Source organism: Lactuca sativa, chromosome 9, assembly GCF_002870075.4.
Source record: "Lactuca sativa cultivar Salinas chromosome 9, Lsat_Salinas_v11, whole genome shotgun sequence".
Classification (NCBI taxonomy): Eukaryota; Viridiplantae; Streptophyta; class Magnoliopsida; order Asterales; family Asteraceae; genus Lactuca; species Lactuca sativa.
The window spans coordinates 43,521,423-43,539,546 of NC_056631.2; the positions used below are offsets into that span (position 1 = coordinate 43,521,423).

At 41.6% G+C, this 18,124-nt stretch overlaps 1 long non-coding RNA gene across 2 annotated transcripts; it reads right to left on the reverse strand.

Annotated features, from left to right (window-relative positions):
- Positions 1–478: 478 nt before the first annotated feature.
- On the reverse strand, positions 479–15,112 carry LOC111898288 (uncharacterized). Of its 2 annotated transcripts, XR_008226845.1 has the most exons (4): positions 14,714–15,112; positions 14,449–14,605; positions 14,338–14,370; positions 479–838 (listed from the first exon to the last, which is right to left on the reverse strand). It is a non-coding gene; the product is annotated as an uncharacterized LOC111898288 (long non-coding RNA). The 2 variants fall into 2 exon arrangements; XR_002852543.3 differs by lacking the exon at positions 479–838 and having other exon boundaries at positions 14,176–14,370; positions 14,714–15,108.
- Between the last annotated feature and the right edge of the window lie 3,012 nt (positions 15,113–18,124).

Below are 18,124 nucleotides of genomic sequence, written 5' to 3' on the forward strand. Positions count from 1 at the left end.
TACATGTTTATTACGATATATGATTATGAGAACTACATGCTAGATTAGGGCCGAGGATCTAGGAAGGATTCCTTATATGCCTACTATATGTATGAGAACTGCATGCTAGATGAGGGCTAAGGATCTAGAAAGATGCCTTATGTGCCTGCTTTATGTGCTTATTGAACTTTATGCTAGAACTGATTAGTCATGTATAAGATGGCCTGAATAGGATGTGTTTGGTTTGGGTTACCCGATGCCCGAATGTTGCTTGCTTTGTGCTTTTAGGAGTTCTAGTTATCTTTAGCTAACTAGTAAACGAATATTTTAAGTTACATATTGCGAGGACTAAATAATTTTAGAAGGTTAGGTCTAACCCTATCTTGCAGCTCTTGTTTGAGTCCAACCGTTGTATGGTAGGACCTCTCATTCGAAGAATTATCTAGTCTCAGTGATATGTAATGATATTCGCAAGTTAGTTAGGTAAAGGTAGCTGGGATTTCTTATGCAGCTGAGGACGGAGAGTAGGATGGAGAGTTACCCTAGGGTAAGCCTAGGATGAGATTAGAGCAGTGAGCAGTAGTGGTAGAAGGGACTTGGTGAAGTCAAGGCAATCTGTAACGACCCAAATTTCACTTCCAAAAATTTTCTTTTTAAATCAATACTTTAGAAAACGATTGTAATTAAAACACTATCTGGTCAAACCATTTCATAACATACATCGTATCTGAAAACCGAAACATGAAAACAATCAACTATCAGAGTACAAAATCCCAGAATGACTCATGGTGCGGAAAACAAGGTGCGTGTATGATGTACCGCTACCACGCCAGCTCCTTCCCCCTTGAAGAAGAGGTACCTGAAAATAAAACTGTAAACTGTAAGCACGAAGCTTAGTGAGTTCCACCATAATACCTCATACCATACAAATATACAATAAACTGCTAGGAGATACGGGCCTCGCCCACACTCATGAAGATACGGGCCTCGCCCACACTCCACTAGCTGGGAGATACAGGCCTCGCCCACACTCCGCTATCTGGGAGATATGGCCATCGCCCACACTCCGCTATTTGAGAGATACAGGCCACGCCCACACTCTGCTATCTGAGAGATACGGGCCTTGCCCACACTCCACTATAAGAGAGATACGGGCCTCGCCCACACTCAACTGCTCAACCATAACATACAAGTATCACACAGACAACGAGTATAAACAATTATATCATACTGGAATATATCATAATCAAACTCAACTATGAGATACGGGCTTCGCCCACACTCCGACACTAACATATCGTCTATACGGGCCGGCCTTGGTGCCTTAGACCCATTGCCACTGGAAGGAAACTCACCTCGAAAAGTAGCTACCGAAATTCTGACTGCTAGACGTCTGGCTGCTGCACCGGCAATCCTCCGGCTATAAATCCATAAACATAGATTAGCCACTCATAAATACCCTTAGGTCAATTGAATGACCCACCCGTGGTCCAAGGTCAACCCTTGGTCAAAGTCAACTTCCAGTTGACTGGACTCGCCGAGTCATGGCACAGACTCGCCGAGTCCTTCTCCTACTAACCCGGTCCTACTCGCCAAGTCCCTCTTCCCAATCACTGAGTCACCCTTAACTCACTACTCGGGACTATAGAACCGACTCGCGATCCGACTCGCCGAGTCCAAGAACAACTCGTCGAGTCCCCACGAGCAGATCTCTTACTCGCTTCCAAATCCTCACCAGAGCATCCCTTAAGAGGATTTGGGGTTCTAGGACTATTGCTACACGTTAAATTGCTAATTCCGCGTGCAGATACGAAGGGTTGGACCTTCAACACTTAAACCCCTCTTACTCAATGACAGTTCATATGACTCGCCAAGTTTGAAGAACCACTCGTCGAGTTCCAGGCAATCTTCATAGGACTCGCCGAGTTGTTCATCCAACTCGCCGAGTCTAAGACCATCTTCATAGAACTCGCCGAGTTCCACTTTGGGACTCGCCGAGTCCCTTCGACCCACTTCCCATACAGACCAAATCTGAGACATGCAACGCTTCTAAACCATAGATCTATGCTCCTAGGGCATGCTTATCACGTAAAGTTGAAAACTTTACGTGCATGCATGGCCTTAAAAGCTCAAGAAGGCAAATCCAAGCTCTTTAAGAGGTCATATACTCAATAGGGACCCTAATAACTCCAACCACAGAGACTTTACACTTCTAAGATGTCCATAAGGTCCCAATCTGAAGTCCTTTCAGAACATAGAGCATAAATACATGGAGTTTGAGGTTTTAGGGCTTGAAAACCACTAATTTGGGACAAAAAGGGGATCTAATGAACTAGTGATCAAGGTAAGAACTTTTCTACCTAAATGGAAGCTTCCCACAATGTAGATTCTGGATCTACCTCCCCTCCTTGTACACTTCAACCTCTTCCTTCTTCTTCTAAGCTCCAAACCTTCTTCATAAAGCCAAAATCACTCTTAAGAACAATATGGGGGCTAGGGTTTCTTTCTACAGCTCTCTGGAAGTGTTAGGGACAAAGGAGGCCAAGTTAGAGCGTTTAAATAGGGTGCAAACACCCAGATTAGGGTTTTTGCCCAGACAGGGTCTACTCGCCGAGTCCAAAGTTCAGACCCCGCGTCTTATCCCGCTCCTACTCGGCGAGTTGTTCATCCAACTCGCCGAGTCCAAGGCAAAAATGCACTATTTTAAAATATTAATCACAAGGAGTATACGTGGAAGGTAGTATGGGCCCGTATTACTGAAAGCAGAGGATCCGTACTCGAGTCAAGGAAGGCTGAGATAGAACCAGGAAACTTGTAGAGTGTGTGAGACCCATTGAGGTTATGTATTACCCTAATGATTATGTTTTTTGTTTCAAAATGGTGGTGACACGTCACAGAGAACGAGGTTCATGGTATGGGTTAGGATCAGGTTCAGGTTCGGGTGCAGGTTCCGAGCCAGTTGATGACGAAGTATGCGAGTTCATTGCGTCTGAGATCACGAAAGGCATCCTTGAGGCGACCCCGGTGATTTTCGGGTCGATCAAGGAAGGGATCATCAAGCTGATAGAGGAGCGTTTCATGGCGTTCAGGAGCGACATGGCATCTGGCCAGTCAGGGACATGCACACTCTCCTTCAAGGACTTCAGGGGATGTGGTGCTCCAGACTTCCATGATGTGAAGGACCCCATTGTTTCCAGGAGATGGATTGCAGACATCGAGTCTGCTCAGTTGACAAGCTTCTACCTTGAGGGGTCGAAGGTCTGGTATGTTGTAGGTTGTTTGAGGGACCGAGCTCAAGATTAGTGGGAGGTGGTTGGAGATTCCTTGGGAGCCCCATCCATTGAGGGTATGACCTGGTCGGACTTTGTGACCAGGTTTAGGGCTGAGTTCGCACCAGCTGTGGAGATTCAATAGCTGACCAGGGAGTTTCTTGACATGAGACAGACGACGGAGTCGGTGGTGAAGATTACTGCCAAGTTCAGGGAGAGGGCCTTATTGTTACCTCAGTACACGGGTGATGAGGAGATGAGGAAGACCCGATACTATGATATGTTGGGAGCTGACACCCGAAAACATGTCAGCTACTCAGCATGCCCGACTTCGGAGGACATGATAGCCAGAGCAAGCGAGAGAGAGAGAGAGAGAGATTGACATTGAGCACATCCGGAAAAGGAAGGCAGAGGCTAGGCAAGTTACTGGGGTTTTGGGGAAGAAACCCAAGGGATCCGACACTAGTTCGAAGGGCCAGCAGGGACGGAGCCACAATGGGAAATGCCGCAATACCCATGAGGGATTTTATAGACTGGGATCATCGGTCTACTATAAGTGTGGCAAGCTCAGGCACTTTGGTCGGGATTGTACTGCCCCTACCACCACCCTTCAGACGCCAGACCTGATTTGCTACCATTGCAATCAGAAGGGCCACAAAAAGGCCAACTGCCGAGGTTGACATCAGGAGCGCTATTTGTGACGCCAGCTCCCGCGACCCTCCGGATCACGGATGGCCGACAGGGCAAGACAAATGCTCTAGTGGTGAGGAGCTGAGCCTTCCAGCTGACCATTGAGGAGGCGCGTGCCGCACCAGATGTGGTGACGGGTATTTTTTCTCCTCCCTAACTATTGTTATATGTCGTTTATGATATTTATATTCTATGTTTTATGTATAGTTTAGGATCGTTCCATGTGAACGGTATCCCAGTTCAGGTGTTATTCGATTCGGGGGCTACCCAGTCATTTCTCTCCCTTGCACTTAGCAAGAGGTTTTCTGAGTCTTCGGGATGTTAGATTGTCCTCTAGAGGTCAAGATTGCTGATGAACGATATGTCCGAGCATCAGAGGTTTTCAGAGATTTCGTTTTGAGGTTGTATGGTGAGGGTTATATTGTAGACTTGGTTCCCATTTCGTTGCGTGGGAACAAGGTTATCATCGGCATGGATTAGCTGAGCCCTAATGGGGCAGTGATCGACTGTGCTCAGCAGTTGGTACGTGTCAGGACCCTGAGTGGGGGAGAGTTGGTTATTCAGGGCGAGAGGCTGTAACGTAGACCAACTATGTGTTCAGCAGCGAGGGCTAGGCGCTACCTTTAGTAGGGTTGTGCAGGATATGTCGCGTACGTTATGGATACCCGGGAGGCGGGTAAGGCGACTGTGAGTGATGTACCAGTGGTGCAAGAGTACCCAGACGTATTCGTAGAGGATCTGCCTGGGATACCTTCGGAGAGACAGGTGGATTTCAGAATTGACCTAGTCCCGGGCGCGACTCCGATAGCCAAGGCACCATATCAGTTGGCTCCTCTTGAGATGCAAGAGTTGTCTACACAGTTCCAGAAGCTGTTAGACAAGGGATTCATTATACCGAGAGTTCGCCTTAGGGAGCCCCGATCCTATTTGTGAAGAAGAAGGATAGGTCACATCGGATGTGTATAGACTACCGGGAGCTGAACAAGGTAACAGTGAAGAATCGTTACCCACTCTCGAGGATTGATGATCTCTTCGACCAGTTACAGGGGGCATCTTGATTTTCCAAGATAGATATGCGTTCAGGCTACCATCAGATGAGGTTCAGAGACGAGGATGTACAGAAGACTGCTTTCCGGACTCGCTATGGCCACTACGAGTTCGTGGTGATGCCATTTGGGCTCACCAATACCCCTGCCGCATTCATGGATCTCATGAACTGCATATGCAAACTGATGTTGGATCGGTCTGTGATAGTCTTTATCGATGACATCTTGGTTTACTCCAAGATTCAGAAGCAACATGAGGAGCACTTGCGAGAGGTGTTGGATACCTTGAGAAGGAAGAGCTTGTATGCCAAGTTCTCCAAATGCGATTTCTGGATGCGTGAGGTGCCATTTCTAGGGCACATTGTTAACCAGAACACGATATTGGTCGACCTGGCCAAAGTAGAGGTTGTGATGAGATGGGAGGTTCTGAAGTCTCCATCTGAGATTCGGAGTTTCCTTGGGTTAGCAGGATATTACCGGAGATTCATTCAGGACTTCTTCACGATAGCAGTACCCTTGACCCGACTGATGAAGAAGGCCGTTGTCTTTCGATGGGGGCATGAGCAGCAGGCAGCGTTTGAGACATTGAGACAGAGGTTGTCTGAGGCGCTGATTTTCGGAGGGATAAGGATGTTCAATCACTGGATGTTGGTTTTTGTTTCCGTTAGCATTTTCGGCTCCACTTCGGGTTCTCGCCATTGTGATCTATACACCGAATAAGGTGAATTTAGATCTTTATTCAGGATAGACGTTTAAATCATCCTTATCCCTCCGAAACATTTACATGTTAGTTCTAATATCGTAGTCGTACATTTACAATCCTAAACACATAAGGTTTCCAGATCCGGTCGCCACAGACCATAGATCCAAACAAATAACATCATATCAGGCACAATGCATTTAGCACATAAAAGCAATTTAGGCATAACTTCCTAAAATAAGCTAGTGCTCACATCTCACAATCATCGCTTAGCATTCTAAGTTTAATTCTAGAAATCCTACAAATTCCTAATTCGCTTAAACTGATGCTCTTATACCAACTATGACATCCTCATTTTCACGGTCAGAAAAGACCGGTTTTGTTTATGCTTGTTTGAAAATCAGAGTAACCTTTTAAATAAAATAGTTGCGGAATTTGTCCCAAAACAAAAATATGATAAAGATTTATCAAAAGCATTTCCATAGAAATGTATTTCATAAAAAGACTCGGGATGTCATGTTCGATACAGATCATAAGCATAAACAGTACAACATAAGCCTTACTACATTATTTTGTATTTACAGGCCTATAATCCCTTATCTCTCATCCAAACATCTATGCTCATGCGTCATTACCTGTAATACTAGAAACTAAGTGGGTTAGGCTTGGGAGCCTGGTGAGCACATAGGGTTTTCAACCCACAATGAATAAGTTTATTATTTTCATCAACCAAACAAACCCGATTACACCTTCCCGTTATCCTCACTTTACGTCCCTAAAACATCTAACACAAGGGACCTAGTCTAAGGACTTTCATCGGGGTGACAACACATGCTTCGGGGGTTCCTTAGCAATTCATGTCAAATAAGGCAACCATGTGGGGGATGGAGTACTTCTGGTGAGCACACAGTTCAAATAAACACCTACAGGTTGCGAGCCTGTTAGCGTTCGACTAGATTGTCTAGAATAGTCCGTGGTCGTCATCTATACTTCGCTAGATGACTGGATCATCAATAACATCAATAACGAGGCCTCTCATTATTTTATTTTGTCACACAACAACTAATACATCTACCCATGTTTTACCCAACACATTTTGTAGATATAAAATACATATACATTTTAAATCATTTAAATCTTGTATAAAAATCTTTCATCAGCATAGACAACAACTATTCAAACAATATGCACACACAACACATAGTTTATAATAAATACTTCATATCTATGTGTAAGATGAAAGGGACTATGCACTCACCTGAAAGGTGGTGACTTTGCACTCGAACAATGCTTCGTTATCTCAAAACAATTTTCCCTCGACAAAACTTAGTATCAATATCACTAGGGTTTAGTCTAACGTTAACAACGACTAATTAATAGTCTAGCTATTATTACTATTATATAAGCGCGACAATATACTTTTACCCACTATATACAAACGAGGCTAGACATGGAACACCGGAGGGCAGGATCATTTTGGCAAATAAGCACTTCTGAATCCAGCAACCCAAGCGGCCCTCCAAACCGGAACTCCCGTACCGTGAGTGGTTAAAAAGATATTATAACGGCATTATATAACCCATAATAATAGCGCATTTAAATATTCTAAGGACCTGATAACATTACTATAATTATTTAAAAGCTATATTAAAAACTTCATAGGCGTAGCCCACTTACAGCGGGTTTTAAGGAAAACCGGGTTGTGCTCGGAGCAGCGTTTCCGAACCGAAAGACCCTTTTTTCTCGGGACTCAGGGAGCCTCGGGGCTTCCTTCGGGTGTTGGGGGTTCACCTAGGCTTTAGGGGGGTTAGAAACCCTAGAGAGAGAGAGAGTACTTAGAGAGAGAAATAGATTTGGTGTGAAAAATCCGAGAAATCGCGCATGTATTTATAGGGGCCAGCAGCTTCGGAACGCTGGGCGTTCAACAGGTTACGCAGGGCATAACTTCGGATAAGAAGACCAAATGTCTCGCACATGTCATGCTCCTGGTGGTCAGCCTCGGATCTGGATAAGAACCGAAGTATGTTGGGCGTACCCGGCCTCGGACACGGGGCATAGCGAAGGCGCGACGTGTCCGAATCCGAAGGTCATCAACGATCAATAATCGACGGCTGGAAATGTGCCACGTCAGCAACATCACATCTGGCTTCGTAAATCCGATTCCAAACTTTAAAAATTCGTATCTTCCTCATACGTTTGACGTTCTTTATATCCACGTGTGGGCGGGAATGTACTCTACAACTTTCGTTTAGACTCTGTCGGCTAATTTTGACTTTATTTTAAAAGTTATATTATTAAGTCGGGACGGGATTGGTCCGTTAAAAATTCATAACTTCTTCATCCGACGTCCATTTTCGTCTGTCATTTTATCGTTACGCTACTATTAACGAGACCTTCGATTCTCGTTTAGGTTGCGTCGGCTAAAAACCGCTCGATCTAGTATTCAAACTTCGAGTTATACACTGCTAAGCTGAAACTTCGAAAAATCATAACTTCCTCATACGAAGTCAGATTTGGGCGTTCTTTTTATGGACGCTCTTGGTTTAATGCATTCTACGACTTTCTTTTAGATCGCTAAGGCTAAAAGTCGCTCTATCGTAAATTCATTATTTACGCTTCCCGGTATCGTGTCGGTCCCGTCGCGAAACTTCGATGGGTCATAACTTCTTCGTTATAACTCGGATTTCGGCGTTCTATATATCCCCGTAATCCTTGTTTCGACTACTACAACTTTATGTAAAGATATCGAACTTATCTCACATTTTAATTTTGACGCTTATTTTTATTTTTTATTAATTATATCTTTATAATTAAGTAATAAACACACAAATACACATAATTCACATAATACTCAAGTAATTCATCTTTATTACTTCAAAAAGAGTTACAATAGTTGACTTAGACTATTACATCGTCTAAAAATGCTTAGCTCCGAAACCATGGCGTTACACATAGTCCAGAACAACCTAAATTGTGATCTCGAGCATTGTGAGTGTGTGTGACTGAAAATGTAACACCTCATTCATTTATTTAATAAATAAATTAATTAATGAACGAATTGTAGCCATAATATATATATATATATATATATATATATATATATATATATATATATATATATATATATATATCAAAAGATGGTCTCGAGGGGCTAATTGTCATAAATTTAAAAGTTGAGGGATAAAGGGTAAATTCTGGACCTTAATTGAAAAGAATTTGTCAAGAAAGGGGCGGTTTTGTAAATTCTGGATTAGTTTTGTAAGGATTTTAGAAGATAGGGGATGCCTAGTAAATTCGGACTTATTAGGAAAGAAATTTATGGATTCAGGGTTTAAATGGTAAATGTTGGCCTTGTTTTCAAAGATAAGGGAGAAGGAAGGACTGCTTGTGTGAACATGGGAGGAAGTTTGAAAGGTGTGGGGTATATAAACCCGATTTTACGCAGAAACCCTAGGGACCATGTGCAGCCGTCACCCCCACCTTATACCTCCCTCACCGACGCCGCTCTTCATCCTCGGCAGAGCCACAACTGTTGGGTCGGAAAAACCACCGGGCCTCCGCTCGTCTCCTTATTCCCCTTCGTTCACTTCCATGAGGGGTCTCACCCACCACCTCCATCTCGTAATCGGACCACCGCCACTATTACTGATGCGCTAATGACGCCACTACTACTACTGTTCCATCATCGACGATTTCAGGAAGTTGTCGTGGTTTGGAGTTGGACCGCTACCCTCTTCTTCATTCCTTGCTGCCGACGCGTCACTCCAAGATGACGAAACCACGACCTGCCATTGCCATCACCGCCCAATAACGTTGTTGCTGCTGTTTCCGTTGAAGTCGATGCGTTCCCGGTCGTGGGTTGAATTCCTATGTGTTGTGTAGTTGCTGCTTGAATGGGAAGCAAAGGACGGTGGTGGCTGCCATCATAAAATCACTGTCGTCGATGCCTTGAGCCACCAGGTGGGTAGCTGGAGTGTTGGATGCAAAGTGAAGTTTATGTGTGTGTATGTGTGTGTTTTGTCTATTCGGAATACCAAGAACAGCCACCACCACCACCGTGAGGTGGTGGCTGCCACCGTGTACCACCACCGACTACCACAAGGGTGGTTGCGCATGTGTTTTTATTCTAGTGTAGTGTGTGCGCGTTTATTTCAATATTTTCATTGTAAATTGTTAAATCGAATAATAATAGAAATCTCGAACCACCACCGTATGGTGGTGGCTGCCGACATCGGCCGTCGTGTCGGGTGGCGATGTGCTTTGCCTCGTTATGTTGATTCGTTTGGGGTACTTGAAACCCTAATGCACCCAAAGGAGCCCTAATGGGCCCAATGAAGCTTTTGGACCTAAAAGCCCAATCATGTGATTGATGGGCTTAGTAAAATCCTAATGGGCCCAGCGAACCGTAATGGGCTTAAAGACTTGATTATGGGCCTATTGGGCTAATATGGGTTGGAAACCGTAATTAGGGTTTGGAAAACCCTAATGCAATGAAACCCTAATTTGGGGAATTAATCGGGACACACGAGAATTATTTAATAACTTGAAATATTAAATAACAATCATTGGTAAAAATTAATCTAAGCAATATTGGACTTAATGGATTAAGTCCTTAGAGGATTAAGTCCTTAATGGGTTAAGTGAGAAACACTTAACCCTAATCATCATTTTATGTGAAACCCTAATTTCATTGGACCTTAAGTTAGGCCTTTCTATTGGGCTTAGATGATTGGGATTATAATGGGCCATCCAATAGCAAGAAATTGAATTAGAATAATTTAATGGGCCTAGGGTAAGGCCCATGTAAGGGGTTTGGGCCCAATTTGGAAAATTAGGCCATAGATGGGCCACAGTTTGGGCCTTAATGATTACATGATGTTGGGCCTCAAAATAAGACCATGTATAGGCCTAGGCCCAATTTGGAAAATTGGGCCATGTGTTGGGCTTTGATTCCTAATTGACTTTGGGCCTATGGATTAGGCCTTGGGCTTGAATAAGCCAAGCTAGGGTAGGGTAGTAATTACCCAAAGAATGTACTTATGGTTATGTGGTGGGACCCAATTATTAATTGGGTGATGTTTTGATAATGACAGATCGGGAATTTGTCATCCAACAGCTGGGGTTGAGTCTGCGGGACTTCAATAGTGTGGGATTGGGTCTGCGGGACTTCAGCAGTGTGAGGTGAGTTACCTTCCAGTAGAAGTGGGTCTAAGGCCATAATATTGGCCCACTAGTAGGAGTTGTTTGTTAGATAATTTTATGTGTGATAATTGTATGGTATTCCACTATCTGATATGCTTTATATGCTAGGGTGCCATGTGTTAGTAGTAATAGGGGTGTTATAGCCCCAGATATCGGTTGAAAGATACCAAAGGGGTAAACAGTACCCATGCATGCCTAGTAGTATGATCATGAGATGTTATTATGTGATAGTGGTAGAGGGTGAAATAGTCTTCGGTTACCGGTTGAAAGATACCGATGGCAGTTACCGGTTGAAAGATACTGAAGGGGTAAACAGAACCCATGCATGCTTATCTGTATGTCTATGATATGTTAGTATGTTATCTGTATGTTTAGTTTGTTATCTATATGTTTATGATGTTAGTATGTGATCAGTATATGATATGTTATTACGTGATAGTGATAGGGGTGAAATAGTCCCCGGTTACCGGTGGAAAGATACCGATGGCAGATATCGGTTCAAAGATACCGATGGCAGATACCGGTTGAAAGATACTGATAGCAGTTACCGGTTGAAAGATACCGAAGGCAGATACCGGTTGAAAGATACCGAGGGTATTATGTGGTATGAGGTATGATGGGGGAACTCACTAAGCTTCGTGCTTACGGTTTACAGTTTTGGTTTCAGGTACTTTGTTTCAAAGGAAAGGAGTCGGCTTGGTCGCAACGCATCACACTATGTTTTCCGCACATGAGATCCTTGGGATTACACTCTGATATTGATTTACATTAATATGATTGATTACTCACACTCTGGTTTTGGCAAGGGATGTTAATATGGTTGTTTCTATACCAATTGGTTTTATAATTAACTTACTTAAAAATGAAATTTTTGGCCTTGAATTTTGGGATGTTACAGAAAAAGAGGTGATTTCTTGGTGTTTGCTTGAAGGAGGAAAAACTAGAAGTACTTGGTTGAAGGAAGGAGCTTTGGATCCAAAAGAAGAACCCTATTTCCAGCTTATTTGAGGTATAAAGTCTATACCTTCTTCATTCATCTACTAGATCCCTTCATGGAGCCTTTTAGGGCTTTTAGGAGCATATTTTGGAACCATTCATGGATGCAAGCATGTTTTGGGGTATTGACTTCGGATCTGGAACCTTTGAGGGACTCCATGGCATAAAGATGTCAACTTTATGGCCATGGGAGTCCCATGCAACTTGTGAACCTCATTTTAAGGCCTTTTGAGCTAAATAACCCATGCATGAACGTAAAGTTTGTAACTTTATGTGTTATGTCGGCCCTAGGAGGCCAGCTCTACGCTTTTGATACGTTAAGCCCGATTAAAATCGACTGGACAGATTGGGACTTGGGGGGCTCGAAAAGTTGTTTATACAACTCGACGAGTAGGATTGAGACCTTAGAGTTTTATGGAACCGTGGAACTCGACGAGTTGATGGACCAACTCGGTGAGTTGAGTCGACCAGAAAGTTGACTTGGACCAAAAGTTTGAATTTGACCTGATAGTTGACCTTTGACCTTGACCATTGATCGGAGTTGACTCTTAAAGGGTTATGAGTGTGAAAAGGTAATTAAAGGAGATTGTTATGTGTATGAGTTTGAGAGGATTTGATCCCAGCATCGAGGACAGTTCAACTACATCACGACATTGAGTTGAGTGACCTTCCGGTAGAAGTGGGTCTAAGGCCACAATGTCAGCCGACTAGTAGGAGTTACAGTAGAGATGATTATCTTTGTGATAATTATTTGTATGTAACTATCTGTTGCGTTATGTGCTAATATGTTATGTTGTTATGTGATATGAGATAGGAGGGGGTAGAATAGACCCCAATACCGGTCGATAAGGCCGAAGGGGTATGCCAGCACCCAGATAGGCTAGGCAGTATATGATTATATGTTTATGCACTAGGATTCTATATGGTAGAGTAGGGGTGGAATAGTCCCCGGTACGGTCGAAAGGGCCGAAGGGGTAGGCCAGCACCCTGATATGCTAGGCAAGTTACCGGTCGACAGGGTTGAAGGGGTAGGCCAGCACCCTGATATGCTAGGCAAGTTATCGGTCGACAGGGTTGAAGGGGTAGGCCAACACCCTGATATGCTAGGCAAGTTACCGGTCAACAGGGTCGAAGGGGTAGGCCAACACCCTAATATGCTAGGCAAGTTACTGGTTGAAAGAGACCGAATGGGAAGCTAGTACCTGGTTATGTATGATATGTGGTATGATGGGGGAACTCACTAAGTTTCGTGCTTACGGCTTACAGTTTTTGTTTCAGTTCCTTCTTCTTCCAGGGGAAAGGAGCCGGCACGGTAGCAACGTATCACACACACATGATTTTCCGCATATGAGATTTCTGGTAATTGTACTCTGATTTTATTACTATTTTATGATATGGTTTGAAACGTATGATCTATGGTTTTATGAAATGGAATAACTTGATAGTGTTTTCTATAAATTGTTTTATAAATTGCTATATTAAAAATAGAATTTTTGGTTTGGATTTTTGGGATGTTAGATGCAAGGTGCGGTTTTTTGTCATACTAAAACCGATGAGTGCGGTTTTTTAATGGTTTAGTTTTGCGGTTTAGTTTAAATGGTACGGTTTCGATTTAAACCAGCCATATTCATTGGTGCGGTTTCTGTTGTAGTGGGTCGATATTTTTGTAACTTTGCAGATCCACTTCTTGCCTGGGTGCCATTTTTTGAAAATAAGTCAACTAATTTTTAACTAAATAGCCAACATATGGACAAAAAAATTAAAAACAACGTTTTTTTTAAATAATCATTTATGATTTTATTTCATATCCTTTTCTAAAACAAGTTCCTTTTTATATATACAAATACAAAAGCATTTGATAAATAAACAGATTAAGTAAGTTTTATAGATAAAAAAAACTATTTATGTCATACAAAATGATAAAACCTATTTATGTTTTAAAAAAAAAACTAACAGTGACCTCCATCAAAATTATGATATGTGGTTCCACAAACACAATTAAACACAGTAAAACAAGTCTAACACAAGAACACGAAGTGGAGAATGGAATAGTTCTTTTAAAAGCTTTCCAATGTCATTAAATTAATAAACTGTAAATATTTATCAATGTCATTAAATTATTATTTCGGTTTTGGTGGTCCAGTTTTTTTTATAAAAACCGCACCAGACCGATAACTTTGGTTTTTACAAAAATTAAATCGGCACCATCAACTTTTGTATCAGTTGCGGTTTTGTCGGTTTTTATGTTGGTTGGTTGAGTTTTTACTCACTTTTAAAGTTTTATAGTGAATGATGATAAATAAGTGGCGAAGGATATATATATTGTGGATCTTGTGGCCAAAGAAACTAAATCACAAAAAATAAATTAAAGACTTTGTACTAAAACAACCATTTGGAGGATATATCCATAGAAATCAAGACTTTTAATCAATCAATCATGGGTGAACTTACGAACCTCTTACATGCGTTCTTCAGGTGAGACTCAAACCTAAAAGGTGTATCATACAATTCAACAATTTCAAACACAAAAGTCTAGCCAAAAATGAAACAGGAAAGGAAAGTTTACCTCAAATATTCATTAGAAATGGCTTTCTGCAGAACATCGTTGAACCGCATAACATGAGAGAAATCGATGAACATTGTGTTGGACTCGTTTGGTCTCATTCATTGCTTCGATTTCCGATTCATACAAAGGTTCCCTCGAATTCGCATCTAACCTAAAACTGTAACGATAATAAAATTAAATTAGAAAGCAAAGACCAAAACTTGTCAAATAACATGAATTTCATCAATTTGTTTTGGATCTACACAAAAAAACCCTGATGCGATACCTCTTAAGAAACTCCAAGAAGATATTCTCGACCTTCGCTGCTTTCTCGTCGGTGAAATATGAATCCATCTTGTTGGCGAGCTACTGCCTTCCTCAAGTTTTTTTACTTTTTTTGCTCAACTGTGGAAGTGAATCGTTGATTGGGAAGGATATGAATGAATGTGTGTTATGCACTTTTAGGCGGGAGAATAAGCAGAGTCGTGTTAGGGTTTCCGCCGATGCTCCGACCAAAGCGGCAATTGCCTCCGAAAGTCTGATTAGAGCCTCCAACTGTCATTTAATATGCAACTCTACTTCCTGGAGCTGTATCACCTCTACGAAGAGCAACATAATAAAGAAACCATTTCATAAAAATAAAAATCTAAGATTAAATTTTCGATCATATTGATTCTATATATACACATCAATATCAATATCGATTATGTATATTTGACATGTATAACAAAATAGACAAATTAATAAGGATAATAATAAAATTAATAATAATAATAATAACAATTGAAAAAAGTCGGCTCATAATAAGTTACTATTAAAAAAGAAAATTTTGTTTTTATTATTGGTTATCTTATTAAATCGGTTCAGTTATTTATTTAGTCAGCCCATTAAAAGTTAAACCATTTCTTTTTATATAGTTCCTCCTTTTTTCCAAGTAATAGTATATACAATTTTTTATATTTTCTAAATAAAACTACAAAATATCTATTTACTATGATTATATAAAAAAAATATTAAGGTGAGCATTATGCCAAAAACAAAAAAAATAACACAATTCCACCTAAAAAACAGTTGAATATTAATTAAATACAATAGTATGTCTAAACTATAATACTTTTATACACGGTTAAGTATCAAACTTATAACATTTTTCAAACAAAACAATTATCAAACAATTGGCCTGAATCTAGGACATAAACTATACAACACAAAACCCACATGATTAGGAAGAAATATTGCTAGAACCACAAACCGATGTACAAACAAATTGTATTGGTGAAACTATAGAGTGTCCAATGTGAAATAAATGCAAAAAATAAATCTATATGGTGAAAAAAACAATTGGTGTACGAAACTAAAAGAGTCATACAATAATAAATAACAACTCATTTTTATTTCTTTGGGTTAAATTACTATGCAAGCTACAAATATGGACACGAAGCCATTTAACACGTAATTAAAATTTTCTCCTTAAATACAACCTTTTATTTCTTGGGAATGTACGAGACTTTGCTAGATATGGATACTCATATGCTTTTAAAACCAAATGGCTTTAGCCAGGTGTAGTAATTCCTGCAAAGAATGGAAAAGTCAAGAAAAATACAAATATTACAAGTTTAATCATATATATTAACAGTAACAATGTACCAGCCCAAATTTTTACAAAGGAAATTTTTTCGTTTTAATTAGTCAAACCAATTACACATTCCATAGGTTTCCAAAACAATTGTTTCCAAATCACATTTATTACATAATTGTCGTCCTTTTCTGAAAACATCAGAGAGTCCCAAAACATCCAAAAGAGATGTAGAGTACACGTCACGTCATCACACCTTGTCTTTGCCCTTAGGCTCCGAAGTACCTGCAACAATCAACAACCTGTAAGAGAAATGCTTAGTGAGTTTCCTAGAGCATACCATACACAATCCATACATCACATATCTTGATAGCCATAAAAGCTACACACATAACACATAAGCCATGCATACATAAAATCTGTAATAGTGTCATGGGCTACCCCACATGGTCTTTACTTAGGACTGCCATGGGCTCCCCGCATGGTCTTACATCCAATGCCATGGGCTACCCTACATGGTCTTACATCCAATGCCACGGGCTCCTCCCGAGGTCTTCATACAACATAAAATCACATATCATAGCAAACACAAAATGTCTATCACATCTACCATAATCACATAATGGGCCGGCCTTGGTGCCTTAGACCCATAGGTATGGTGAGAAGACTCACCTGATACGAATACTGAATTGACACTTTTCGACTGATTATACCCCACGAGCTGCTCCAACTCGACTGCCTAAAAAGTGACATATAATAACCAGTCATAACCCTCAAATTCCGCCCTGGTCCACTTCAGTTAGGATCAAGTCAACAGTCCATGTTGACCCTAACTCTCCGAGTGCAACTAGTGACTCGCCAAGTTTCGGGGAAAATATTCTACACGTCGAGTCACCCAGGTGACTCGTCGAGTTCACGAGGTCCGATTGAAAATCTAAGGCTACACGTCGAGTTTCCCCTCTTGCAACTCGACACGCCCACGTATATTCCAAAGATGAGGGAAGTCTTAATCGACTCGTCAAGTTGCTCCTTCAACCAGTCGAGTCTACAACAATCTTCATCCGACTCGCCGAGTTGTTCATCCAACTCGTCGAGTTTATGGCAGCATTCATCGGGCTCGCCGAGTTGTTCATCCAACTCGTCGAGTCCATGCCTATCTTCATATGACTCGTCGAGTCACCCTATGCGACTCGCTGAGTTCCTACAGATATGAGGCCATACAGACTCATTTGAGCCATGCAAAGCTTCCAAATTACAGATCCAAGCTTCTAAGGTATGGTTCTCACGTAAAGTTGCAAACTTTACGTGCATGCAAGGCTTTTAAGCTCTCAAATAGCAATCTAAGCTTAGAATTGAGTCATACACTTGAGGGGAAGGCTCATGCTAGGCACAACTGATAACTTTATGCATCTAAAGTCCAAAGGGAGTCCAAATCTGAAGTTACAACTTCAGTTCTTGGCTTAAACACAAAAGCCCTTTCTTAGATTTCATGCAAAAGAGGGTTTTAGGTGGAAATGAGCCAAGGAATGACCTAATACCTTCAGGGAGTGCTTTACAAGAGTGGATCTTGAATCCCCACAAGCTCTTTGCTTCCTCTAGCTTGCTTCCACAAGTGTTCCCTTCACCAAGTCCTTCCTTCAAGCTTAAACTCACCAAAGATCACACACACACACACACGAATCAGAGTTTTGGAAGATGAGGAGTTGTAAAGGGAAAGTTGGGGGAGGCTAATGACCCCTTTAAATAGGGTGCATGGCCCTGAATTTAGGGTTTCATCTGACAGTATCTAATCGTCGGTGCCTTCCTGGACTCGGCGAGTAGGTCATTAAACTTAGCGGACTAACCCGCTACTACTCGACGAGTAGGGAAGCTAACTCGTCGAGTAGGTCCTTCAAAACTCGAGCAAAGCAATACGATTATTAGTACCTGAGGATCAGGGTGTTACAACTCTCCCCCACTTGGATTAGGCTTCGTCCTCGAAGCCCGCTGGTCCAAATAACTCCGGGTAGAAACCTCGCATTTCATCTTCCGATTCCCAGGTCCATTCGGAACCCCTTCGTTGCTGCGATTGCACCTTAACCAACTTCACTTCTTTAATCTGGAGCTTGTTCGTCTTCCTGT